The sequence below is a fragment of the Triticum aestivum genome, chromosome 2A (assembly GCF_018294505.1).
Source record: "Triticum aestivum cultivar Chinese Spring chromosome 2A, IWGSC CS RefSeq v2.1, whole genome shotgun sequence".
Taxonomy (NCBI): Eukaryota; Viridiplantae; Streptophyta; class Magnoliopsida; order Poales; family Poaceae; genus Triticum; species Triticum aestivum.
In genome coordinates this window covers 636,192,771-636,207,004 of record NC_057797.1, presented here as the reverse complement: position 1 = coordinate 636,207,004, position 14,234 = coordinate 636,192,771, and positions in this window count along the sequence as shown.

The window sequence follows — 14,234 nt, the reverse complement described above, 5'->3', positions numbered from 1 at the left end:
CAGCTGAGGATGCTAGATTAGCAGCAGAGCGGGCGGCTTTGGACGTACAGGCGCAACAACTTTAGGCAGAGGCCTTGCAGCTCACGTTGAGCTTAAACGCATCTAATGAGGTAATGAGGAGGAGACATCAGAAAACTCAGTCCCGTTTACCTCAGAATTATGATCCTCGGAATCTCTTTGCTACATCCGGGCCGGCCCAAGTAGCCCGCCAGGTGCGAATCAGCTTATTACATCCGGAGCGGGAGGTCCAGTCCAACCTCAGGGGATGGCACCTCCTCACGGCAATATGGCACCGCCCAATTACGTACCAATACCACAGGGTCACTTCTCCAACCCCATGGAGAACTTAATCGTAGCATCAGCACGTTTGGCAGCTCTCCCAGTAGATGGGGATGATCCGACAGCGGTGGAAACCCGGAAGATCAGAGAACTTGTCCAAACAGCCCTGGCTCAGCAAGAGACCTACTCCTACAGCCGGGATAGGATTCACTCGACTCCTTCGCCCTGGTTAGCCCCGCCTCGTCAAAATCGGAGCCCGAGTTACAGTAGACACATGGAGTCAGAGGCCTTGTCAAGTAACACTCAGCGTCGGAACTAGCCCGGCGGGTATAACCCGGTTCAGGATCGGATACGTCAGGAGGACGAGCGGGCGGCTCAGCTAGCGGCTCAGCTAGCAGCCCAACAGAACTCACCGGCTTACCGGATGACTTCCGTTGAGGCGGGAGTTGCTACTAGAACCGGAGGAGTTCCTTGTCTGGTACCGGCTCTATGTAATGTACGCCTGCCCAAGGATTTCAAGGGACCTTGGAAGGTGCCGAATATACGGCCGATTTACAGCCTGGGGCGTGGATTGAAAGTTACGAGATGGCTATGGAGCTGCTGGAGGTTAGTGATGAAGCGATGGCTAAATATTTCACCATGATGTTGGACGGAACGGCCCGTTCTTGGTTAAAGGGTTTGCCACCCAACTCCATTAGTTCATGGGCAGAGCTAAAGGCCCGTTTCATCCAGAACTTCAAGGATACTTGCAACAGTCTATGTCAATTGTGGATCTGACAAATTGTAAGCAGGAAGAAGGTGAATCTACGACTCATTGGGTGCGCCGGGTCAAAGATATAATACATTCGTCTGATAAGATGGATGCCGGCTCAGCAGTTCTCATGCTGGAGAAGAATTGCCGTTTTGAGCCTCTGAGACAGAAGCTGGGGCGCCTTAAGCATGATTGCAACAATATGGGGATGCTGATGGTGGCTTTAGTCAAGTATGCCGATTCTGATAGTACCAAGGACCCCGCGTCTGATGATGAAAAGATGGGGAAGGGAAAGAAGAATGGTAATGGAAAGGGTCAGCAGCATAACCCGGCAAGTCAAGGAGGCAATAAGCGTAAGGCGGACGGTAACCCGGAATTTGTGGCCAATGCACAGGGTAACAATCAGAAGCGCAAAGGGAAGCCACCCCGGTTTGGTGGGTCAGGACCGTCTCTTGAGCAACTACTCAATGAGCCCTGCCCGAAACACGGCACCCGGAAACGACCAGCGACTCATTTATGGAAGGATTGCACAATCATGAAAGCTTTCAAGAATTCTAATACGTTTGATGGCAATCAAGGCCCAAGTGGCAGCTCGGGAGCCGGCGGCTTTCATGGCCCGGGCGGTGGTTCAGGATCCGGTTTTCAGGGAAACCAGGGTGGTTATAATCAACAGCAGTCTGGTCAAGGAGGTCAGCAGCAGCAGCAGTTGGGTTATCAGAGCCATCCAAAACAGTTAAACAGTGGGCAGTATCACGTATTCACCACAAGATTGTGTAAACATGATCAGAAAGTTCATAAGAGGGCTGTGAATTCTGTTGAATCGGCTGTCCCTCGTTACTTGAGGTGGTCGGAACAGCCTATTGTCTGGAGCAGGGAGGATCACCCTCCCCGGGTTGATAATCCGGGTCAACTGGCTCTAGTGGTGGCACCGCAGGTTGGTGGGTATAAATTTACGAAGGTGCCCATGGATGGAGGTAGCAGCATCAACATCCTCTATTACGAGACCTTTCGGCGCATGGGCTTAACTGACAAGAATTTAAAGACTTCCAACACCGTCTTCCATGGAGTGGTGCGCAGTAAGTCGGCGTATCCTGTGGGCAAGATTGAGCTAGAGGTGGCCTTCGGAGACGAGCATAATTCTAGGGCGGAAAAGTTAACTTTTGAAGTGGTCAAAATCAAGAGTCCATATCACGCTTTGTTCGGGCGGCCGGCCTATGCCAAGTTCATGGCACGGTCGTGTTATGTTTATCTACAGCTCAAGATGTCGTGCTACAAGGGTACCATCACTGTGCACAGAAGCCGAAAGGTGGCCCTGGAGTGTGAAGAAGGCAATGCGGCTTACGCCGAGTCTGTCTGTGCAGCAGAGGAGCTCAAATTTTATCAAGATAACGTTGACCCGGCGGATATGACTTCTCTCAAGAAGCCGACTACGGAGCATGACCCAGCCATGAAGTTTAAATCGACTGCAGAGACTAAGCTTGTTGATTTTACTCCGGGCGATTCATCTAAGCAATTCAGCATCAGTGCCAACTTGGATCCTAAATAGGAAAGCGCGCTCATCGAGTTCATCCGTGAGAACCGAGACATCTTTGCATGGAAACCTTCTGACATGCCAGGTGTACCAAGAGGACTCGCTGAGCACACTCTTAATATTGATCCGAAGTATAAGCCGGTCAGGCAGTTTCTGCGGCGATTCAATGAAGAGCGACGAAAAGCTATAGGAGAAGAGGTCGCCCGGCTCTTGGCGGCTGGGTTTATTGTGGAAGTTTTCACCCAGAGTGGTTGGCTAACCCGGTACTCGTACTCAAGAAAAATGGCACCTGGCGGATGTGTGTGGATTACACGGACTTAAATAAGGCTTGTCCGGCTAATCCTTTTGCCCTCCCCCGTATTGATCAAATCATTGATGCTACGGCAGGTTGTGCGCGTTTGAGCTTTTTGGATGCTTATTCTGGTTATCATCAGATCAAGATGGCAGTTAAGGACCAGGAGAAGACGACTTTCATCACCCCGTTTGGAGCCTTCTGCTATGTGTCTATGCCTTTTGGGCTCAAGAGTGCCCAGGCAACTTATCAACGGTGTGTACCGAATTGTCTCCACAATCAGATTGGGCGCAATGTTCATGCCTATGTAGATGACATAGTAGTGAAATCCAGAGAGGCGGAAACCTTGATATCTGATCTCAGAGAAACCTTTGACAATCTTCGGGTTTACAAAATGATGCTTAACCCGGAGAAGTGTGTATTTGGTGTGCCTGCAGGCAAGCTTTTGGGATTCTTGGTCTCAAACAGGGGCATCGAGGCTAATCCGGAGAAGATTAAGGCAATCACTTCTTTGGCTAAACCGGCATGTATTAATGATGTTCAGCGATTGGCGGGTCGTGTTGTCGCTTTAAGCCCGTTAGGTGAGAAGGCCCTACCGCCGTACCAATTAATGAAGAAGGCAGACACCTTTGTCTGGAGTGATGCTGCTAATGCTGCTTTTGAGGATTTGAAGAGGCAGTTATCTGAGCCGCCAGTTCTTGCGGCTCCCATTGACAAACAGCCTTTGCTGTTATATGTGGCTGCTAATTCACGAGCCGTCAGTGTGGCAATTGTGGTAGAGCGCAAGGAGGCTGGTAAGGAACATCCGGTTCAACGGCCGGTTTATTATGTCAGTGAGGTACTCATCGAGTCAAAACAAAGATATCCTCATTGGCAGAAACTTGTTTACGGGGTGTTCATGGCAAGCCGGAAGCTGAAGCAGTACTTCCAAGGTCACCCTATCACTGTGGTAAGTTCTGCCCCCTTGGGAGACATTATTCAGAACAGAGAGGCTACAGGACGAGTCGCCAAATGGGCCATCGAGCTCGGGCCTCATGGTCTGAAGTACGTACCGCGTACTGCCATTAAGTCTCAAGCTTTGGTGGATTTCATCAACAACTGGACAGAGCTACAGGCACCTGAGGAGAAGCCCAATAACACTTATTGGATTATTCACTTTGATGGGTCCAGACAGTTGGAAGGCTCGGGGGCTGGAGTTGTATTAACTTCCCCTCGAGGTGACAAATTTTGTTATGTGCTCTGGCTTATGTTTCCTTGCACTAACAATGTGGCTACAAAGTGGGTGGTGGGTGGGCTTTGAATTTCTTTATCGTCCGTATCCCAACCTTGCTGACTGTAGTCCGGCCAGGGCTCTCCTGATAAAGAGAGAGACTTCAGTGAATTCAGAATATCGCCGAAAGGCGAGTGCTGAAAGATGTCCGCGGCAGTAAACTCCATGATCGGCGCCCAATCAGATTCGATCAGCAGGGGCGCGGAGGGTTCGGAGTCCGGAGAGGAGTCCGGCTCCTTGGAGTCACGAGTCTCGCAGAGTGCGGAGCTGGTGTTCGGCTCGATCGCCGTTGGGATCGCAACCCCCGAGGCGGCGTCCAACCACCCATCCTCGATCGGCGCAGTTGGCTCCAAATTAAGGGTCGAAGCCGATGCGGGTGCGGCCTCCAGGGCACTGTTCGGCGGCAGAGCTAGATCATGCTCGTCGGGACAGTGCGGCGCGCTCGGCAGTGGCTCGAATCCGTCGAAGATCAAGTCCCCGCGGATGTCAGTCGTGTAGTTTAAACTTCCAAATCTGACCTGACGGCCAAGGGCATAGCTTTCGATCTGTTCCAGATGGCCAAGTGAATTGGCCCGCAGTGCGAAGCCGCCGAAGACAAAGATCTGTCCGGGGAGGAAGGTCTCACCCTGGACTGCATCGCTATTGATGATCATAGGAGCCATCGGGCCTGACGGCGACGACATAGAGGAACTCTCAATGAAAGCACCAATGTCAGTGTCAAAACCGGTGGATCTCGGGTAGGGGGTCCCGAACTATGCATCTAGGCCGGATGGTAACAGGAGGCAAGGGACACGAAGTTTTACCCAGGTTCGGGCCCTCTCAATGGAGGTAAAACCCTACGTCCTGCTTGATTAATATTGATGATATGGGTAGTACAAGAGTAGATCTACCACGAGATCGGAGAGGCTAAACCCTAGAAGCTAGCCTATGGTATGATTGTTGTTGTGTATGTTGTCCTACGGACTAAAACCCTCTAGTTTATATAGATACCGGAGAGGGTTAGGGTTACACAAAGTCGGTTACAATGGTAGGAGATCTACATATCCGTATCGCCAAGCTTGCCTTCCACGCCAAGGAAAGTCCCTTCCGGACACGGGACGAAGTCTTCAATCTTGTATCTTTATAGTCCAGGAGTCCGGCTGAAGGTATAGTTCGGCCATCCGGACACCCCTAATCCATAAACCAAGTTTTTAGAGCAACTCCAATGCGGTGACCTAAACGGACGTTGATTTTGTCCGCTTCGGTCGCTCGTTCGCTTGTCGTGTCCGCTTTTTATTTGGGTCAGCCGATGCGCCTAATGAGGCGGACTCATTTTGTGACATATCCGCCCCGGCATTCCGTTGAACACCTGGTGGGAGTACTTCCTTGAACTATCCCGAGCTCCCGCGAGTGCCGACCGCTCCAGGGACGCCGTCGTGTTGAATATGAGTGCCCGAGCATTGCAGGTGTGAGCGGTGTAGCTCAGCATAATCTGCTGCAAAGGGTTGACATCGTGGGTCTCGGCCTGATGGCGGCAAGAGCTTGGAAGATCTCGTCGCCGTAGGAAATCCTCCATCCTTGGGAAGCTACGGGCCGGCTCATCGAGCTCCGCGCCTACAAGGATGGGAACCTCGCCAAGCTCCACGAGCCATACGGAGAGGTAAGCCAAGAAGCTGAATGCTCTTGCCATGCGGAAAGCGAGTGCCGGCACGCCGAGCTCCTCCGCGACATCGACGGCGAACGTCGGTAAGCCATCGGCCATGATGCACGACAACGCTGAGAACCCACCGTCGACAGCGAACAACGTCGAGGCAAGGAGAGCACGGTACGCAGTAGGGCCCATTATCATCAGGGATTTGGCGAGATCCTTGAGGCATGGCGTGCGACGGCCGCTGAGGGAGTCCTAGATTAGGGGGTCCTCATGTTGGAAATATGCCCTAGAGGCAATAATAAAAGGATTACTATTATATTTCCTTGTTCATGATAATTGTCTTTTATTCATGCTATAATTGTGTTATCCGGAAATCGTAATACATGTGTGAATACATAGACACCAACATGTCCCTAGTAAGCCTCTAGTTGACTAGCTCATTGATCAATAGATAGTCATGGTTTCCTGACTATGGACATTGGATGTCATTGATAACGAGATCACATCATTAGGAGAATGATGTGATGGACAAGACCCAATCCTAAACATAGCACAAGATCGTATAGTTTGTTTGCTAGAGTTTTTCCAATGTCAAGTATCTTTTCCTTAGACCATGAGATCGTGTAACTCCCGGATACTGTAGGAGTGCTTTGGGTGTACCAAACGTCACAATGTAACTGGGTGACTATAAAGGCATACTACGGGTATCTCTGAAAGTGTCTGTTGGGTTGACACGGATCAAGACTGGGATTTGTCACTCCGTATGACGGAGAGGTATCTCTGGGCCCACTCGGTAATGCATCATCATAATGAGCTCAAAGTGACCAAGTGTCTGGTCACGGGATCATGCATTACGGTACGAGTAAAGTGACTTGCCGGTAACGAGATTGAACGAGGTATTGGGATACCGACGATCGAATCTCGGGCAAGTAACGTACCGATTGACAAAGGGAATTGTATACGGGGTTGCTTGAATCCTCGACATCGTGGTTCATCCGATGAGATCATCGAGGAGCATGTGGGAGCCAACATGGGTATCCAGATCCCGCAGTTGGTTATTGACCGGAGAGCCGTCTCGGTCATGTCTACATGTCTCCCGAACCCGTAGGGTCTACACACGTAAGGTTCGGTGACGCTAGGGTTGTAGAGATATGAATATGCAGTAACCCGAAAGTTGTTCAGAGTCCCGGATGATATCCCGGACGTCACGAGGAGTTCCGGAATGGTCCGGAGGTGAAGAATTATATATAGGAAGTGCAGTTTCGGCCATCGGGAGAGTTTCGGGGGTCACCGATATTGTACCGGGACCACCGGAAGGGTCCCGGGGGGTCCACCGGGTGGGGCCACCCATCCCGGAGGGACCCATGGGCTGAAGTGGGGAGGGGAACCAGCCCATAGTGGGCTGGTGCACCTGCTTTGGCCCACCCCATGCGCCTAGGGTTGGGAACCCTAGGGTGGGGGGCGCCCCACCTGGCTTGGGGGGCACTCCACCCCTTGGCCGCCGCCCCCCTAGGAGATCCCATCTCCTAGGGCCGGCGCCCCACTAAGGGAGCCTATATAAAGGGGGGGGGGGGAGGGGCAGCCGCACCCTTGACTCTTGGCGCCTCCCTCTCCCCTGCTACACCTCTCCCTCTCGCAGTAGAACGGCGAAGCCCTGCTGCGGTGACTCCTGCATCCACCACCACGCCGTCGTGCTGCTGGATCTTCATCAACCTCTCGTTCCCCCTTGTTGGATCAAGAAGGAGGAGACGTCACGCTGACCGTACGTGTGTTGAACGCGGAGGTGCCATCCGTTCGGCGCTAGGATCTCCGGTGATTTGGATCACGTCGAGTACGACTTCCTCATCCCCGTTCTTTGAATGCTTCCGCGCGTGATCTACAAAGGTATGTAGATGCAATCCGATCACTCGTTGCTAGATGAACTCATAGATGGATCTTGGTGAAACCGTAGGAAAATTTTTGTTTTCTGCAATGTTCCCCAACAGTGGTATGAGAGCTAGGTCTATGTGTAGTTCTTTTTGCACGAGTAGAACACAATTTGTTGTGGGCGTAGATGTTGTCAACTTTCTTGCCTCTACTAGTCTTATTTTGCTTCAGCGGTATTGTGGGATGAAGCGGCCCGGACCAGCCTTACGCGTACGCTTACGTGAGACCGGTTCCATCGACTGACATGCACCAGTTGCATAAGGTGGCTGGCGGGTGTTTGTCTCTCCCACTTTAGTTGGAGCGGATTCGATGAAAAGGGTCCTTATGAAGGGTAAATAGAAGTTGACAAATCACGTTGTGGCTTTCACGTAGATAAGAAAACGTTCTTGCTAGAACCCTATTGCAGCCACGTAAAACTTGCAACAACAATTAGAGGACGTCTAACTTGTTTTTGCAGCAAGTGTTTTGTGATGTGATATGGCCAAAGTTGTGATGAATGATGAATGATATATATGTGATGTATGAGATGTTCATGCTATTGTAATAGGAATCACGACTTGCATGTCGATGAGTATGACAACCGGCAGGAGCCATAGGAGTTGTCTTTATTTTTTGTATGACCTGCGTGTCATTGAGAAACGCCATGTAAATTACTTTACTTTATTGCTAAACGTGTTAGCCATAGTAGTAGAAGTAATAGTTGGCGAGCAACTTCATGGAGACACGATGATGGAGATCATGATGATGGAGATCATGGTGTCATGCCGGTGACAAGATGATCATGGAGCCCCAAGATGGAGATCAAAGGAGCTATGTGATATTGGCCATATCATGTCACTATTATTATTTGATTGCATGTGATGTTTATCATGTTTTTGCATCTTGTTTACTTAGAACGACGGTAGTAAATAAGATGATCCCTCATAATAATTTCAAGAAAGTGTTCCCCCTAACTGTGCACCGTTGCGACAGTTCGTTGTTTCGAAGCACCACGTGATGATCGGGTGTGATAGATTCCAACGTTCACATACAACGGGTGTAAGACAGATTTACACATGCAAACACTTAGGTTGACTTGACGAGCCTAGCATGTACAGACATGGCCTCGGAACACAGAAGACCGAAAGGTCGAGCATGAGTCGTATAGAAGATACGATCAACATGAAGATGTTCACCGATGTTGACTAGTCCGTCTCACGTGATGATCGGACACGGCCTAGTTAACTCGGATCATGTTATACTTAGATGACTGGAGGGATGTCTATCTAAGTGGGAGTTCATTGAATAATTTGATTAGATGAACTTAATTATCATGAACTTAGTCTAAAATCTTTACAACATGTATTATAGATCAAATGGCCAACGTTGTCCTCAACTTCAACGCGTTCCTAGAGAAAACCAAGCTGAAAGACGATGGCAGCAACTATACAGACTGGGTCCGGAACCTGAGGATCATCCTCATAGCTGCCAAGAAAGATTATGTCCTACAAGCACCGCTAGGTGAAGCACCTGCTCTCCCTGCAGAACAAGACGTTATGAACGCTTGGCAGACACTTACCGATGATTACTCCCCCATTTAGTGCGGCATGCTTTACAGCTTAGAGCCGGGGCTCCAAAAGCGTTTTGAGAGACACGGAGCATATGAGATGTTCGAAGAGTTGAAAATGGTTTTTCAAGCTCATGCCCGGGTCGAGAGATATGAAGTCTCCGACAAGTTCTTCAGCTGTAAGATGGAGGAAAACAGTTCTGTCAGTGAGCACATACTCACTATGTCTGGGTTACATAACCGCTTGACTCAGCTGGGAGTTAATCTCCCGGATGACGCGGTCATTGACAGAATCCTTCAGTCGCTTCCACTGAGCTACAAGAGCTTTGTGATGAACTTCAATATGCAGGGGATGGAAAAGACCATTCCTGAAGTATTTGCAATGCTGAAATCAGCAGAGGTAGAAGTCAAAAAGGAACATCAAGTGTTGATGGTGAATAAAACCACTAAGTTCAAGAAGGGCAAGGGTAAGAAGAACTTCAAGAAGGACGGCAAGGGAGTTGCCGCGCCCGGTAAGCAAGCTGCCGGGAAGAAGCCAAAGAATGGACCCAAGCCCGAGACTGAGTGTTTTTATTGCAAGGGAAGTGGTCACTGGAAGCGGAACTGCCCCAAATACTTAGCGGACAAGAAGGCCGGCATCACGAAAGGTATATGTGATATACATGTAATTGATGTGTACCTTACCAGTACTCGTAGTAGCTCCTGGGTATTTGATACCGGTGCGGTTGCTCACATTTGTAACTCAAAGCAGGAGCTGCGGAATAAGCGGAGACTGGCGAAGGACGAGGTGACGATGCGCGTCGGGAATGGTTCCAAGGTCGATGTGATCGCCGTCGGCACGCTACCTCTACATTTACCTACGGGATTAGTTTTAAACCTCAATAATTGTTATTTAGTGCCAGCTTTGAGCATGAACATTGTATCAGGATCTCGTTTAATTCGAGATGGCTACTCATTTAAATCCGAGAATAATGGTTGTTCTATTTATATGAGAGATATGTTTTATGGTCATGCTCCGATGGTGAATGGTTTATTCTTAATGAATCTCGAGCGTAATGCTACACATATTCATAGTGTGAATACCAAAAGATGTAAGGTTGATAATGATAGTCCCACATACTTGTGGCACTGCCGCCTTGGTCACATAGGTGTCAAACGCATGAAGAAGCTCCATGCAGATGGACTTTTAGAGTCTCTTGATTACGAATCATTTGACACGTGCGAACCATGCCTCATGGGTAGAATGACCAAGACTCCATTCTCAGGAACAATGGAGCGAGCAACCAACTTATTGGAAATCATACATACTGATGTGTGCGGTTCAATGAGTGTTGAGGCTCGCGGTGGCTATCGTTATGTTCTCACCCTCACTGATGACTTGAGTAGATATGGGTATGTCTATTTAATGAAACACAAGTCTGAGACCTTTGAAAAGTTCAAGGAATTTCAGAGTGAGGTTGAGAATCAACGTGACAGGAAAATCAAGTTCTTGCAATCAGATCGTGGAGGAGAATACTTGAGTCACAAGTTTGGCACACACTTAAGAAAATGTGGAATAGTTTCACAACTGACGCCGCCTGGAACACCTCAGCATAATGGTGTGTCCGAACGTCGTAATCGCACTCTATTAGATATGGTGCGATCTATGATGTCTCTTACCGATTTACCGCTATCATTTTGGGGCTATGCTTTAGAGACTGCCGCATTCACTTTAAATAGGGCTCCGTCGAAATCCGTTGAGACGACACCGTATGAATTATGGTTTGGGAAGAAACCTAAGCTGTCGTTTCTAAAAGTTTGGGGATGCGATGCTTATGTCAAGAAACTTCAACCTGAAAAGCTCGAACCCAAGTCGGAAAAATGCGTCTTCATAGGATACCCTAAAGAAACTATTGGGTATACCTTCTACCTCAGATCCGAAGGCAAGATCTTTGTTGCCAAGAATGGATCCTTTCTAGAGAAGGAGTTTCTCTCGAAAGAAGTAAGTGGGAGGAAAGTAGAACTTGATGAAGTATTACCTCTTGAACCGGAAAATGGCGCAACTCAAGAAAATGTTCCTGAGGTGCCTGCACCGACTAGAGAGGAAGTTAATGATGATGATCATGAAACTTCAGATCAAGTTGCTACCGAACTTCGTAGGTCCACAAGGACACGTTCCGCACCAGAGTGGTACGGCAACCCTGTCTTGGAAATCATGTTGTTAGACAATGGTGAACCTTCAAACTATGAAGAAGCGATGGCGGGCCCGGATTCCGACAAATGGCTGGAAGCCATGAAATCCGAGATAGGATCCATGTATGAAAACGAAGTATGGACTTTGACTGACTTGCCCGTTGAGCGGCGAGCCATAGAAAATAAATGGATCTTTAAGAAGAAGACAGACGCGGATGGAAATGTGACCATCTATAAAGCTCGGCTTGTCGCTAAGGGTTATCGACAAGTTCAAGGGGTTGACTACGATGAGACTTTCTCACCCGTAGCGAAGCTGAAGTCCGTCCGAATCATGTTAGCAATTGCCGCATTCTATGATTATGAGATATGGCAAATGGACGTCAAAACGACATTCCTTAATGGTTTCCTTAAGGAAGAATTGTATATGATGCAGCCGGAAGGTTTTGTCGATCCTAAGAATGCTGACAAGGTGTGCAAGCTCCAACGCTCGATTTATGGGCTGGTGCAAGCATCTCGGAGTTGGAACATTCGCTTTGATGAGATGATCAAAGCGTTTGGGTTTATGCAGACTTATGGAGAAGCCTGCGTTTACAAGAAAGTGAGTGGGAGCTCTGTAGCATTTCTCATATTATATGTAGATGACATACTTTTGATGGGAAATGATATAGAACTTTTGGACAGCATTAAGGCCTACTTGAATAAGAGTTTTTCAATGAAGGACCTTGGAGAAGCTGCTTATATATTAGGCATCAAGATCTATAGAGATAGATCAAGACGCCTCATAGGTCTTTCACAAAGCACATACCTTGATAAGATATTGAAGAAGTTCAATATGGATCAGTCTAAGAAGGGGTTCTTGCCTGTGTTGCAAGGTGTGAAATTGAGCTCAGCTCAATGTCCGACCACGGCAGAAGATATAGAAGAGATGAGTGTCATCCCCTATGCCTCAGCCATAGGGTCTATTATGTATGCCATGCTGTGTACCAGACCTGATGTAAACCTTGCCATAAGTTTGGTAGGTAGGTACCAAAGTAATCCCCGCAAGGAACACTGGACAGCGGTCAAGAATATACTGAAGTACCTGAAAAGGACTAAGGACATGTTTCTCGTTTATGGAGGTGACGAAGAGCTCGTCGTAAAGGGTTACGTCGATGCTAGCTTCGACACAGATCTGGATGACTCTAAGTCACAAACCAGATACGTGTATATGTTGAATGGTGGAGCAGTAAGCTGGTGCAGCTTCAAGCAGAGCGTCGTGGCGGGATATACATGTGAAGCGGAGTACATGGCGGCCTCGGTGGCAGCGCATGAAGCAATTTGGGTGAAGGAGTTCATCACCGACCTAGGAGTCATACCCAATGCGTCGGGGCTGATCAAACTCTTCTGTGACAACACTGGAGCTATTGCACTTGCCAAGGAGCCCAGGTTTCACAAGAAGACCAGGCACATCAAGCGTCGCTTCAACTCCATTCGTGAAAATGTTCAAGATGGAGACATAGATATTTGTAAAGTACATACGGACCTGAATGTCGCAGATCCGTTGACTAAACCTCTCCCTAGGGCAAAACATGATCAACACCAGAACTCTATGGGTGTTCGATTCATCACAATGTAACTAGATTATTGACTCTAGTGCAAGTGGGAGACTGTTGGAAATATGCCCTAGAGGCAATAATAAAAGGATTATTATTATATTTCCTTGTTCATGATAATTGTCTTTTATTCATGCTATAATTGTGTTATCCGGAAATCGTAATACATGTGTGAATACATAGACACCAACATGTCCCTAGTAAGCCTCTAGTTGACTAGCTCGTTGATCAATAGATAGTCATGGTTTCCTGACTATGGACATTGGATGTCATTGATAACGAGATCACATCATTAGGAGAATGATGTGATGGACAAGACCCAATCCTAAACATAGCACAAGATCGTATAGTTCGTTTGCTAGAGTTTTTCCAATGTCAAGTATCTTTTCCTTAGACCATGAGATCGTGTAACTCCTGGATACCGTAGGAGTGCTTTGGGTGTACCAAACGTCAGAACGTAACTGGGTGATTATAAAGGCATACTACGGGTATCTCCGAAAGTGTCTGTTGGGTTGACACGGATCAAGACTGGGATTTGTCACTCCGTATGACGGAGAGGTATCTCTGGGCCCACTCGGTAATGCATCATCATAATGAGCTCAAAGTGACCAAGTGTCTGGTCACGGGATCATGCATTACGGTACGAGTAAAGTGACTTGCCGGTAACGAGATTGAACGAGGTATTGGGATACCGACGATCGAATATCGGGCAAGTAACGTACCGATTGACAAAGGGAATTGCATACGGGGTTGCTTGAATCCTCGACATCGTGGTTCATCCGATGAGATCATCGAGGAGCATGTGGGAGCCAACATGGGTATCCAGATCCCGCTGTTGGTTATTGACCGGAGAGCCGTCTCGGTCATGTCTACATGTCTCCGAACCCGTAGGGTCTACACAATTAAGGTTCGGTGACGCTAGGGTTGTAGAGATATGAATATGCAGTAACCCGAAAGTTTTTCGGAGTCCCGGATGAGATCCCGGACGCCACGAGGAGTTCCGGAATGGTCCGGAGGTGAAGAATTATATATAGGAAGTGCAGTTTCGGCCATCGGGAGAGTTTCGGGGGTCACCGGTATTGTACTGGGACCACTGGAAGGGTCCCGGGGGGTCCACCGGGTGGGGCCACCCATCCTGGAGGGCCCCATGGGCTGAAGTGGGGAGGGGAACCAGCCCATAGTGGGCCGGTGCGCCCCCTTTGGCCCACCCCATGCGCCTAGGGTTGGGAACCCTAGGGGGGGGGG